Source organism: Canis lupus, chromosome 27, assembly GCF_048164855.1.
Source record: "Canis lupus baileyi chromosome 27, mCanLup2.hap1, whole genome shotgun sequence".
Lineage (NCBI taxonomy): Eukaryota > Metazoa > Chordata > Mammalia > Carnivora > Canidae > Canis > Canis lupus.
Genome location: NC_132864.1, coordinates 27,195,831 through 27,208,880, shown reverse-complemented (window position 1 = coordinate 27,208,880; position 13,050 = coordinate 27,195,831).

Below are 13,050 nucleotides of genomic sequence, written 5' to 3'. Positions count from 1 at the left end.
TCTGCTCTCTCCTTCCCCTCAGCGACTCACACAGGGGTTCAGACATCCTCGAACATACCAGATGCATGAGGGAAGGCAAGAAATAACAGCATCTCTCATCCTTCCTGTGAGCCACAAAGGAGGGAGTGAAAGATGCCTATGGAGGGAAACATGCGGCTTATCACATCTTTGCCGCGGCCCTGACTTTTTTCTTACTTAACCAGCCACCCCTCTTGCCTTCCCCAGTCACCCCAGTTAGTAATGAGACCAGAAGCTTACACCATAAATAAGTTGCACAAATTTCACAGATGCCCCCGGGAAACTAGAGCCGGGGAATGGCTCAGCATATGTCTAAATGGTTAATTGACTTAATTGCTGGGAGTTGGGCGATTAGCTCACTTGATCCACCCCAGTGGCCACAAAATGTCCTTAATAGTGTTCGGTTTATTTGTATGTTAAGCTCCAGTTACTATTACGGGGAACTTTTCAATTGCTGATTACCTCATAAATATATAATCATAGTCGCGGGAGAAAAAGAAGCCTGGCAGGCTCCCGCAAAAGGCTTTTCCAGGAACCGTGAAAGGCGCTGTTCATTCACTCCCTTGGAAGTTGTTTGTTGAGCACCTACTATGTGCCAAGTCTTCTATGAGCCCCCGGAGCTAGAGCTCTGAGGAAACCAAAGTTCCTGCCCGCATGGGGCGTACGTTCTAGCACAGAGAGTAACAAGTGAATACATATATGCACACAATAATTTTAGATGGGGATTGTAAAGAAAATGGAACAGAGTGATGGGATGGCCCGGCATGGGTGGGGAAAGACTTTGCTCAGGTAAGTGCGGTCGGAGAAGGAAGGTCTCACAGGGGACTGGCATTCGGGCTAAGACACGAACAATAAGTAGAAGTTGCTTCTGCCAATACATATGGAAACAGCCCTGGAGGCAGGGACAAGAGCAAAGGCCCTGTGGTGGGAATGAGCCTATCCAGCCTGAGAAAGAGAACAAAGACCAGGGTACCCAGGGTATCCTGTGTGAAGGTGCTGCTGTTTGAGCATGATGGGTGGAGATGGGCCTTACAGGATCATAACAAGAAATCTGGGTTTGGCTTTTTTTTTTTTTCTAAGTGCAACGGAAAATCATTGCATGATTTGACTTGTGGGTTAAAGGATCTGGCTCTTGGGTACAGAGTGGATCATATGGGCTTGTGCGGGGGGTGGGGCAGGACAAGAAGGGAAACTGGGTGGCCAGTGAGGAAGCGTATTCCACCATCTGGGTGCTACAGGATGACTTGGAAGTGGATGATAGTGAAGTAGGTGGAGAAGCATGGCTATCTGTGGGTACATGTTGGAAGATGATGAGAATATCCGTAGACTCCTAAGTGTGCAGGTGGGATGATCACGGTGCATTTTAGCAAGACAATGAACAGCTGGCGAGGAGCAGTTAAGCAGGAAGATTCATGTTCTTGAAAAGAATCACTGGATCCAGCCAAAGGGATAATGGTAGTGAAGTGCAGGAGGCCAGTGGGGAAGGTACCGCTGAAATCCAGACAAGACCTGAGGGTGGCCTGGGCTGAGGAGACTCATGACATGGCATGTGGTTACCTTTTGGATATTTAACCTAACAAGGGATGAAATGTCAGCTGCAAATCAATTTCGGTCAAACTCATGTTGCACAAGACCCAAAAATATAGGCCTCCGATCTGTCATATCCCAAATTATCACCAGTAGCCCCATCTTAATCCTTCCAAAGTTGGTTGGAAGTAAGGGAGGATGGATCAAAATGAGAATTAGATCAAGCAGAAAATAATCTTCGGTCTGGGTTGCGCTGATAAAAAAAAAAATAGGGAGAATTCATAATTACCATATAAAACTGTTTATGTTTGTGATTATATGTTACTGCCACCTCCAGGTCCCGGCGGCAAATGACTTAATTGCTTTAGCCTGGAGCTGGGGCATGGGGAGCAGAAGGGGAGGTTTTTTAGGATGAAGAGAAGAAAGAACAGCTCCTCCCTCTACTGTTCCCCTAGTTGGGTTCTGGGTGTTGCCTTGGCTTCTGCATCAGCTTCTGCCAAACGTGGTAACTCCTGCCTTTGGCCTGGTCAACTTGTCAAAAGCCAGAGGGAAGGGCTGCCACCAGAAACCTTGAAGTTCAATGGCATTAGTCAGCTTTGCAAACTGGTCTGAGAAAGGGGAAGACGGGAAGTAATAAGATGCCAATTCAGAGGCACAATAATGGACACATCTGTAGTCTAGATACTCTCTAGATGCGTTATAAGGGTCAGCTGTATAATGGTCCCCATGAGCTGGGGCGCCCTTATAGGACCAAACCTCACCCATTTTCTCATCCACCTATCCCCAGTGCTTCGTGCCTGGCATGGGGAGGAGACACCTGTCCGGGAGTGTGCAAACGACATCCGATGGGCAGGACGCCACTATGGGGTTCCCACCAAGGGCCCCTACAGCCTAACTCTACTGAGGACCCCTAGGAGATAGTGTGGAGCTGAATAAAGAGGGCTAAATTATGTTTATATCAATTTTATTCTGGACATTTACGATAAATGAAATCACAGGATATGCAGCCTTTTTTTTATGCAGCTTCTTTCACTCAGCATTATGTTTTCAAGGCTCATGCATGTTGTGGCATGTGTCTGTACCCTATTTTTTTATGGCTGAATGATATTCCATGACACAGATATCTTAGATATGCCAACTATTGTTTATCCATTCCTCAGCGGATGGACATTTGAGTTGTTTCCATGTCATGGCTATTGTGCAAAGTGCTTGTTTCACATCCCAGTTGTGTGGTGAGACCTACATTTTCATTTCTGTTGGGTGTAAACCTCAGAGTAGAATGGCCAGACCATGTGGTAACTCTATGTTTGACCTTTTGAGAAATAGCCAGACTGCTTTACAAATGGTGTGCCACTTCCTAGTCCCACCAGCCATATATGAAGGCTCCCTTTTCTTCACGTCATCATCAATACCTGTCTTTTTTGATTAGAGCTATCTTGGCTGTTTTGACTTGGATTTTCCTAATGACTAATAATCCTGAGCATCTTTTCCTGTTCTTACTGGCCATTTGTATAAGTTCTTTGGGAAAACACCTGGTCAAACCCTTTGCTCTCTTGCTAATTGGGTTATTTGTCTTTTTATTATTGAGTGTTAAGCGTTTTTATATCTTCTAGATACAAGTTCTTATCAGACAATTTGCAAATTTCTCCCATTCCGTGGGTTAGCTTTTCACTTTGTTTATTCGGTTGCATTTCCTTTGGTTTACTGGAGTATAACTGACATATGATTTTCTATTAGTTTCAGGTGCACGACATAATGATTCAATGTTTGTATACATTGTGAAATGATCCCCACAGTAAGCCTGGTTACCTCCATCCTTGTGTTTTTACTTTCTTTATGGTGTCACTTGCAGGCATAAAAATGTCTAGTTTTAATGAAGTCCAATTGTCTATTCCTTTCCTTGTCTGTTGTACTCTTGGTGTCAAGACTAAGAAATGGTGTTAAGTCTTACAAGTAGACTCATGATCCACTGAGACTGAGCTTTGTTCTTTTGCATGTGGATATCCATGTGTCCCTAGCACCATTTGCTGAAAAGACTGTTTTCCGCCATTTAATAGTCTTGGCATCTTTCTCAGAAATCAATGGACCATAGATGTTTATTTCTGGACTCTCGATTCTATTCCATCGATCTACATGTCTATCCTTGTGCTGGTACCATGCTGTCACACCTTTCGTAAGTGGTGTCAAATCCTGCCTCTAAATAATATTTTTCATGCCATGTCTGATCTCCCAGATTAGACCACAAGTGCCCACACACAGTGGTATAGGACATTGTCTTGGCAGTGAGTCATGATTTAACCTCTTTCATACCGTACGACTCTGGGGTCATTTATTTAACCTCTCTGAGCCTTTGTTTCTTTATTTGTAAAAATAAGGACACCACCATCTTCCTTCCTGCCTCCCATCCTTCCTTCTCCTACCTTTGAAGACAGAGGCTGTGCCTCATTTATCACTGTATCAGCACAGTGTCTGACACAGAGTAAACAGTGAGTGTGTGTTCGCTGAATGAATGAGTGGCCCGTCTTGCTGGAGAACTGGGAGGACACAGATTCCAATGTACTCACACCGCTGGTTCTAAATAAACAATGACTTGGTGGCAGCTGAAAGATCAGGTTTCCTGTGCCTGCTCTGTCTTGTATGCAAGGCATTAACCTCTTTCCCTCATCCCTTCTGTCCTGCCTCTCGGCTGAGAGCTGCCTGCCTCCTTCCCTGCAAACCGGGAGCCTTAGATCATGGAGCAGAAGTTCTCAAACCTCCTGGGTTCACGGCACCCTTGGTTTTCCAGAAGTGTTTCACCAAAAGAAATCCTTCATGGCTCTGTTTATTAGGTGCAAACTTCAAAGACAATTATGGTCTAACAACCTGATAGCTGTTTGAAAAAACAGTCAACATAAATTGATAGAAGAATAATATTTTGGGGGCAGCCTGGGTGGCTCAGTGGTTTAGCGCTGCCTTCAGCCCAGGGCATGATCCTGGGGACCCGGGATCGAGTCCCACTTCGGGCTCCCTGCATGGAACCTGCTTCTCCCTCGGCCTATGTCTCTGCCTCTCTCTCTCTCTCTCATGAATAAATAAATAAAATCTTTTTAAAAAGAGAATAATATTTTTATTTCAGTCTTAAATAAGCAGTGACTTATTATCGAAATGTGTCTGCCTGTTGGGTTCTGCACAGCTTCTGAAAACCTCCGAATTGGATTGGGCTCTGTAACCCTCATTTCCCGTTTCACATTGATTTTGGCTCAGATCTTGCTTTTTATCACAGCAACCACCAAAAACCCAGAGTCACTGAGATATGACATCATCAAAAGGAATGTGGTGTGCTCTCATGCTGGAACAGTGAATGACCTCAAGCCAGTGGTTCGTGTGTTTTCCAAGACATGTCAGGTATCACGATGATTACCTTGATGATGAAAAATCGTCACAGCTATTCTTGTGAGTTCCTGTGACTCTCCTGAAGCACCCCAGTGTGCCTCGGTGCACAGTCTGGGCAACTGCAGCCCAAGAAGAAAGAACGCATTAATCAGCTTTTGTGAATTCCCCTGGGATGCCACCTCTGCTATAGTGATCCCCCATGAGACCCTGAGCCAATCACTTCCCATTCTGGGCCTCAGTTTCCTTCCTTCTCTGCAAAACCAGATGCCTGCCAGCTCCGACACCATCATCATGATCATCATCTTCAGTGTAGCCTTTAATAGCGAGGGCTCAGTCTGTGTCAGGCACCCTACCCCTCACAACAGCCCTGGAGGAGTCATCACTGGCAACCCCACTATATAAAGGTTAATTTAGGGGCTCCAGGGGTTTCAGTATTCTGAGCATCACCGGCAGAAAGTGGCATCTTCTGCTTTGGCTCTACTCCTGCCTTGGAAATTCTTCCCTGCCTCTCTGTATGTAGGAAACACTTTAGGAAGAGTAAGCAAGGTGACCCTGCGGCATTGAGGACAAATTGCACATTACATATTGACACTATAGGAGCACAGCCCTGTCCACCGATGACCTGAGTCTGTGTGGCCATTTCCTGTGCCTTCAACTAAAGCCCCAGAAGCCATAGCCTATGTGAAAACTGAAAATCAAATCTGCTCAGAACCAAGCAACTAATAATTGCATACTAGCAGGAAGAAAGGTTCATTTTTTTAAAAGTATGTATTTATTTATTTATTTATTTATTTATTTATTTATTTATTTATTTATGAGAGTACACGAGTGGAGGAAGGGACAGAGGGAAAGAACCTCAAGCAGATTCCCTGCTGAGTGTGGAGCTCAACATGGGGCTCCATCTCATGACCCTGAGATCATGACCTGAGCCAAAAGAAGAGCTGGATGCTTAACTGATGGAGCTACCCAGGTGCCCTAGGGCGGCGGGAGTTCATTTTGGTGTTCATGTACAAAGACTAAACTATTTTGGTTTTCTTTGGCTTGGTTACATTGAAAACCTTCAGCAGGCTTCTTGCTATCTTCAGAACAAAGTGGAAATGACTCCGTTTTACAAGGCCCTCCCTCACCACTTATTTATTATTACAATCTACTCTCCTAGACCCACCTTCCCACTTTTCAAAGAAGCCAGAAAGGACCTGCTTCATTCAGTATAAAATGTTGGTGGGGTACAAACCCTGTGCCAGGCACTGTTCTAGGCATGGGGGATGCGGCAGGAAACAGAAAGGATGCAGTGCCTCCCTTCACAGAGTTTCTGGTCTAAGAGAGAAGAGAGGGTGAGGAATGTGGTGCAGAGAGAGAATGGCTGAGAGGAAAATTTAGCACACAATCGTGCAAATATAGCATTCTACTTTGCTATGGGTGTTATGAAAAAGCACGGCAAGCTGAGACCCAGCCCGACAATGTTCCCATGAGCCCCGTCCCTGCCTTATCATGTGGGACTATATATTTCTTTTAGGCAATACACATTTGTCTTGATTGTCAATGCCCCGCCCCCAGCACAGGCCTGGCATATAATAGATGTTTAATAAATACATGCAACAAATGAGAAGGTACTCAGTGTGGTGACAACACAAAAGACAAAAAGAAAGTTACAACCCTCCCCCACACACATACACACGTGCAACACACACACACACACACATCTATGAGATAGCGCTTTCCCACATTTATCATGTGCACTGGCATGCTTTGTTTCTCTATTGGAGAACTTTTTCATGCTGCACTTACCATTGTGCTTCCTTTCATTCAGCTTTATATCACTGGCATTCCCCCCTAGAATGTATTTAATCCCGTGTGCCAGTTCCCACCCATCGATAGTGTCTGCCTGGGAGTGCTTTCCTGGAAAAGATGTAAAGAGGAAGATGAGCTGGGATTGATTGATGATGTCTGCCCTGGACAGAGAATGAGATATTTCAGAGTTGGAAATCTGCTTGGGGGGACAAGGTGAAGAGTTGAGCTATCAGAGCCGTGCACAGACACAGCCACTCACTGGGAAGCCGGAACAAGGGATGGAAACCCCTTCTCAGATGGTTTGGCATAAAATTCTGTCACCTTGAGTGGTGACAACATGGCCCAATCAGAGCCTCCCTCTCTTAGGAAGTATGTGTGTCAGATGTACAGTGAGAAATGGTTGCCAGAGCTGCTGTGACATCCCCCATGGGACCATGATTCGCTGATTCCATCTCCTTAAAGCATCCAGCTTATTCTAGACATAGAAGAGCTGGGGCCAAGAAGGAAATGATGTTCTCCTGGAAACAGAGCCTGAGGTCAGGATTCCTAGGAAAGGGAAAGGGGAGATGAAAGATGTATGGATTTTATTATCCACAGCGGGTAACTGGAGCTCAAGTCTGCTGGGAAGTGGTGTTACTCACCTTGGAGTTATCAGCCTCAGGTTATAGAGGCCTGGGATATCTCCCCACTAAAAGCTGCTTCTAGAGGCATTAACTCACTGAGTCCTCCAGCCTACCTTCTCTGCTCAGCTGAGCAGGCTTCCAAGGCCAGAACAATTCCCACCAGCAGTAACGAGGGTTCACAGCAAGCAGACATGAGTATAAGAATGGGCAGGATATGGTGAGATGCTAATAGTCTCAGGTCACAGTGACCCTTTTCAATTCCCTGTGAGTCCTTAATATTAACCCCCAGCAGCAAAAACAATTTTTTCTGTAAAAGGCCAGAGGGTAAATACTCTGGGCTTTGCAGGCCATTTGATCTCTGTCACCCCGCTCAGCTCTGCTCTTATAATGGGAAAAAGAGTCATAGATAATATGTGAATGATTTGAGCATGACTGTGTTCTAATAAAATTTTATTTACAAAAGCAAGTGGAGGGCCAGATATAACTCACATAGCTGGACACACCTGATTCTGATTCATAATCCAAGTCTGGATTGATGTTTGTATAATTTAGGCACTAGCTCCAATCAACTATCTGTGACTGCCATGAGTAAGGACTCTTTCTAGAGTCTGAGACTTGTCTCAGGTTCTACACAAAAAAAAAGTGGCTGATCAATCACTGATGTCTACCTTGGCCCAAGATAGGAGATAACACCTTTTACATCTACGGCCTCAAGAAACCTTCTCAGCAATCAGAAAGACTTCAAGCAATATGACACAAATAGCCTCTGGCATTATGAATAGGGCTCATTTGGGAAGCCCAGCCTCTTCCCAAACAGATGGCAAACTTCTGGGACTTTCAGATGCTGTGCCTTTGCCGGGACTGCTCCATTCGCCCCCTAGGCTGTGAGTGACTTGGAGATAGAAACTGTGTGCCTTGTTCTTTGTTCCTCTAAACCTAGTGGAGGCTGGCATAATGTTCAATGAATGTCCCTTATATGAATGAATGAATGAATGAATGAATGAATGAATGAATAAACGAGTGAATGGAAGATTCACAGAGGCAACTAACATGTCCTGAATGCCTATTTTGTGCTAGGCTAAGACATTTGCATACCTATTGTCACACCTCCAATGCAAGAGTCATATAATGGCTTTCTAAATATGACATGCTAATAATAGCAATGATAGCGTTGGTGGTGTTGATGGCAGCCATCACTTATATCTACGGACTGGGCACTCTTCTGTGTATTTGCTTACGTCCTTACATGAAATCTAAGAAAGAGAAAATGTCTTTAACTCCCATTTCATAGATGGGGAAATTGAGATTCCAAAGAGGGTAGCCACTGGCCTGAGATTACGCCGTGGAACATTGCTGAGCCAAAATGTGGCAGCAGAGCTGGACTGTCTGCCTTCGAAGCTCATGATCGTGGCATTGAATCACAGTGCTGGCTGCATGCTGGGTCTTGCATGAATAGATGGAGGGGCTCAGCAGGACTGGCCCTGGCCGGTTCAGCTGGGACAGGTCACAGGCTGAGCAGGACGGGGCAGCAGGGGCATGCGAGCACGGGCAGGGGCAGGCTGTGCCTCCACCCGCGAGGTCCCACCCCAGCTCCTTCGCAGCAGCAGGCTGGGAGCCCTGGTGTGCCCGGCGCCCCTGTGATTGGCAGCCTGCAGATGGCGGGGGTGCCTTGGAATTTATTATTCAAGCATGCCTTTCTGAGGGGGCCTCACTGCCTGACACTGCTTTATCGGAAAGCTGGGAATGGTTAGCTGAGCCCATCTGTTAGCCAAAGAGGGGAACTCAGTGGGTGGGGAAGTCTGCAGAGTCATTTAAAAGGAATTTCTCTGATGCTGAGGCCAGGGTGGAAGGTTATCTGCCCGTGGGCCGTAGCCTGCCTGGTTTGGGGGCTTGGGGTCTCAGGAGGTGGTGTGTCTGGATTTGGTAGGGAGCTCTCCTTTCTCATCCTAAACCAAAAATTGCCGGAACCCTTCCCCCTTCAGAGCAGCAACTTTAACTCTGCAGTGATCCTCTATAGCTAAATCCACCACGTTAGCATCGTCAGTGTCTCGATGAAGAATATGGGACAGATGGGGATAAATGCAGCAATCTGAATTAATACCAGGGTCGCTAATGAATCCAGGAGCCGGGAAATAATTAGGAGAAGTTACTGCTCCTGCCATGGCGACGCTGTGTGTTGGATGCTTTCTCCTCTCTTCCCTTCCACCATCCAGGGCACACTAGAAGAGGGTCGCACAGCCACCCCGGGCATGTGGGTCTCCAGATTCGATCTTGGGTTCCATTTCGGGTGTGTTTATGACAGGCTGCTGAACGGGCAAGGTGGAGTCAGGAGAAGAGTAGCTTCGGCAGTGGGTAGCCAAGATTCATCCATGTTTGGGAGCTGGGAGACCCAGGTTTGGGTGCAGGCTCTTGGTGGGTGGGCCTGGGGCATGTGGTTCCCTTCCTCTGGGGCTCAACACAGATAAACCATTGTGAAGAGTCACCCAGATTGCTTGCTGCTCTGGGGCAGGCACATGCTAAGCGGCTTACCTATAGCGTCTCATTTAATCTGCCCCCCACAGCCCTGGAACCTTGTGCATCCTCATTCTTCCAAGGAACACAGCTTCAGGAAGTCATGCAAGGATCCAAGTCGACACCCAGAAATGCAGCTCAAAGATCTGAGCATCTGACCATACCACTCCACTGACTTTTGCCACAGATTGGGATAATCTTTGATGTTTCTTCCAACGCCCTGACACGTCAAAGCCTGCAGGATTCTAAATGCTTGGTATAGGGAGAGAGAGAGAGAGAGAGAGAGAACAAGCTATTTTTTCATAACTGGCTGTCTATAAGCCCAGGCCTCCATTCTACGTGAGCATATGCTTTACTCCTCCTTTCCGAAACTTAGTATGATTGCAAATGAATAATTAATTGAGGATTTAATTGTTTAATGGCTATCTGCCCCGCTAGATCAGAGGTTCCACAGAGATACCATCTATTTTCCTCACCGCTGTGACCCTCTGGGCACATTATATTTGCTGAAGGAGTATCAAATGAATGAATGAATGAATGAATGAATGAATGAATGAACGAATGAATGAATGCAGCAGGCAGGTCAGGCTCGGCTCCACTAAACAGGTGCCCTGTGGCTATGCTACCCCGCAGTGGCCACTTCGTCCTGCCCGAGCTTCCCGGGCAGAGGCAAAGAAGCAGCCTTCGTGTTCGGCATCCTTACAAGAGCACCAGGCACTGACAGGGCTTCTCGGGCGCGGGGTGCGGGGCGCAGGGCCGTGTCCAAGGCCCCTCCAGCCCCGCCTGCCCCCCTCGTGGGAGCTGAGGAGCAGCAGCCGCTTCACACGGACACGCCTGAATGGCAACCAGGACTGTCTGGGCATCATGTGACCATCCGCTTGCCAGGGGTGGGGGTGCTGGAGGCCGCCAGGGGGGTCGGGGGTCACCTCTGTGGTGAAGTCATGTACCTGGCGGAGGCCGTGTTTATGGAGAATGGTTCAAGGAACAAAGAGTTCTCCATTCTTCTTTTCTCCCCGTTTTCTGCTTTCCCTTTGCCTGGCCGCCTGGATTCAGAACATTTCCCAGCCAGGCAGCCAAGGTGCGGGAGGATCGCAGACAGGGGGAGGACGATGTGCTTTCTGACCTGCAGGGCGCGCCGCCTGACTCCTGGCCCAGGGCTGGACTGAGAGTTCCCCGGGTTCAAACTGCGGCTTCTCCTCGACCCGGCGCTGAAATGACCTTGAGCTCCTTCATCATCCCCTCTGAGCTCTCCTCCCCCCTCGCCTGTTAAATGAAAGGCATCACAGTACCGAGGTCATTTTGAGGATCTAACAAGACAGTGCGTAGAAAGTATGCAGCACGTGCTTCTCAGTAAGTTCAGTTAATGCAGATGATATGAACAGCAGTAATAACAGCAATAGTATCATCAAGTGTGGAAACAGATACTCATCTTAAGGTTTCTTTGTGCCAGGGATGGACGGATATAAATTAAGAGAGATGGCATTTTTTGCCACTGGCTTTTCCAGGCAGGGGAGCAGAGAGGGGCAGGATGTAGGAGATGCTCCAGGGTCTTTGCAATTTTCCATCAACTGCTTGAACCTGAAAGGTTCCTAGAGGTCATAAGGTTTAAGCCCCTGGAGAGGCTGAGGACAAGAGAAGAGAAGGGACTTGCCCCAGGTCACTCAGTGGCAGACCGGCAAAGACAGACGTCCTTCCCTTCCCTGAATTAATGACCGAGGTCTAGTTCTTCTAACATAACGGCAGCCTATGCCCCCGGCAAAAGTGAGTGGCTGGCTGGCCCTGCCTCCAGGCTGACCTGGGCCCAGAGCTAAGCTGATGGAGACCAGAAATAGCACTGTCAACACCTCCTGCCTGCCCAGCTCATCTATCCACAGTCAGGTGTTCTGGACCTCATCCCAGCGAGAGGTAAGTGCTGGCATGTTGGTCTGCATTTTTTGGAAGTGGGTCTCTAGAGGTGATTTGGTTGACCAGGGGTCATTCACAAGCGGATGGTTGGGTGAGTGGCCGGGGCTGGTGTTGAGTGCCATGGCATGCCAGGCAGAGAGGCACATCATGTATGATACCTCCAGGCAGGAAGATCACTCTCTACTCCTGAGACCTCTGAGAACTCATATTTTGGTATCTAACAATGAGTCACATGGTGACCTTGAGCAAGCTACCTCTGCTCAGCGTTCTCATCTGTAAACTGGGAGTAACCATGGTATCAACCTTACTGGGGGGTGGCTGTGTGGATTAGATGAATCTATTAATTTGAAGCTCTTAGAGCAGGGTCTGGCACATAGTAGGTGCTCACTAAATCTTGCCCACCGAGTTGCTCAGATGCCACAGCTCGCTGCAGAGTGGTGATACAATACCCCTGAAGAAGGCTGGCACGCTGCAATGAAAAGTACTCAGGCCTTGGCAAACTTCACGGATGTGTGGCCATTCTCAGTGGTCAAATGAAGGCACACATTGATGATGTACAGTGCCCAGGTCCAAAGGGGAAAATAATTCATAGACTTCTGCAAATATCTGCTAGGTGCCCAGTAAATGAGGGCCAGCAGTGCACTGAACATGTGGATTTAGGATCATGAACTCAAACTAGCCAGCCCTTCTACGAGGTGCTTTCCCTCTCCTTCCCCATCTCCCCCCAGAGAAACGTTAGCTCTGGAAGGAAGGACAAACATAACAGATTAGAAACCCATCCCAGCCACTGACCAGCTTTGTGACCTCAGGCAAGTCGCTTTACCTCTCTGGCCCTCAGTTGCCTCCTCTGGAAAATGGGGCTTTCTTGAGAATTTAATGGGATGGACTCCTTTTGGGTGGGTCCTGCTTTGATTATAGCTGAAACCTTAGCATCCAGCATAAAGCTTAATACCAAAAGAATGTTTAACAAAGCTATGGCAAATAGGTGACTATTAATAGCCACATGGATCAAGGGCTTAACCAGGAGACAGACACTGTTCTAAATGCTTCCAATATATTAGTTCATTTAATTTTGATGGAGAGAGAGAGAGAGAGAGAGAGAGAGACTATATGACTCACATTTCACAAATGAGCAAACTGAGGCTTGACAAAAAAAGCAAAATCACTTGTCCATGGTCACCCAGCTTGTAAGTAGCAAGGTCAGGAATGAAACCCAGGCAATATGAAACTAAAGCCTGAGCTTATAACCACCAGGACCCGACTTAACAAAAGGAAGAGGAAAGAGATGCGCAGAAATTATTTA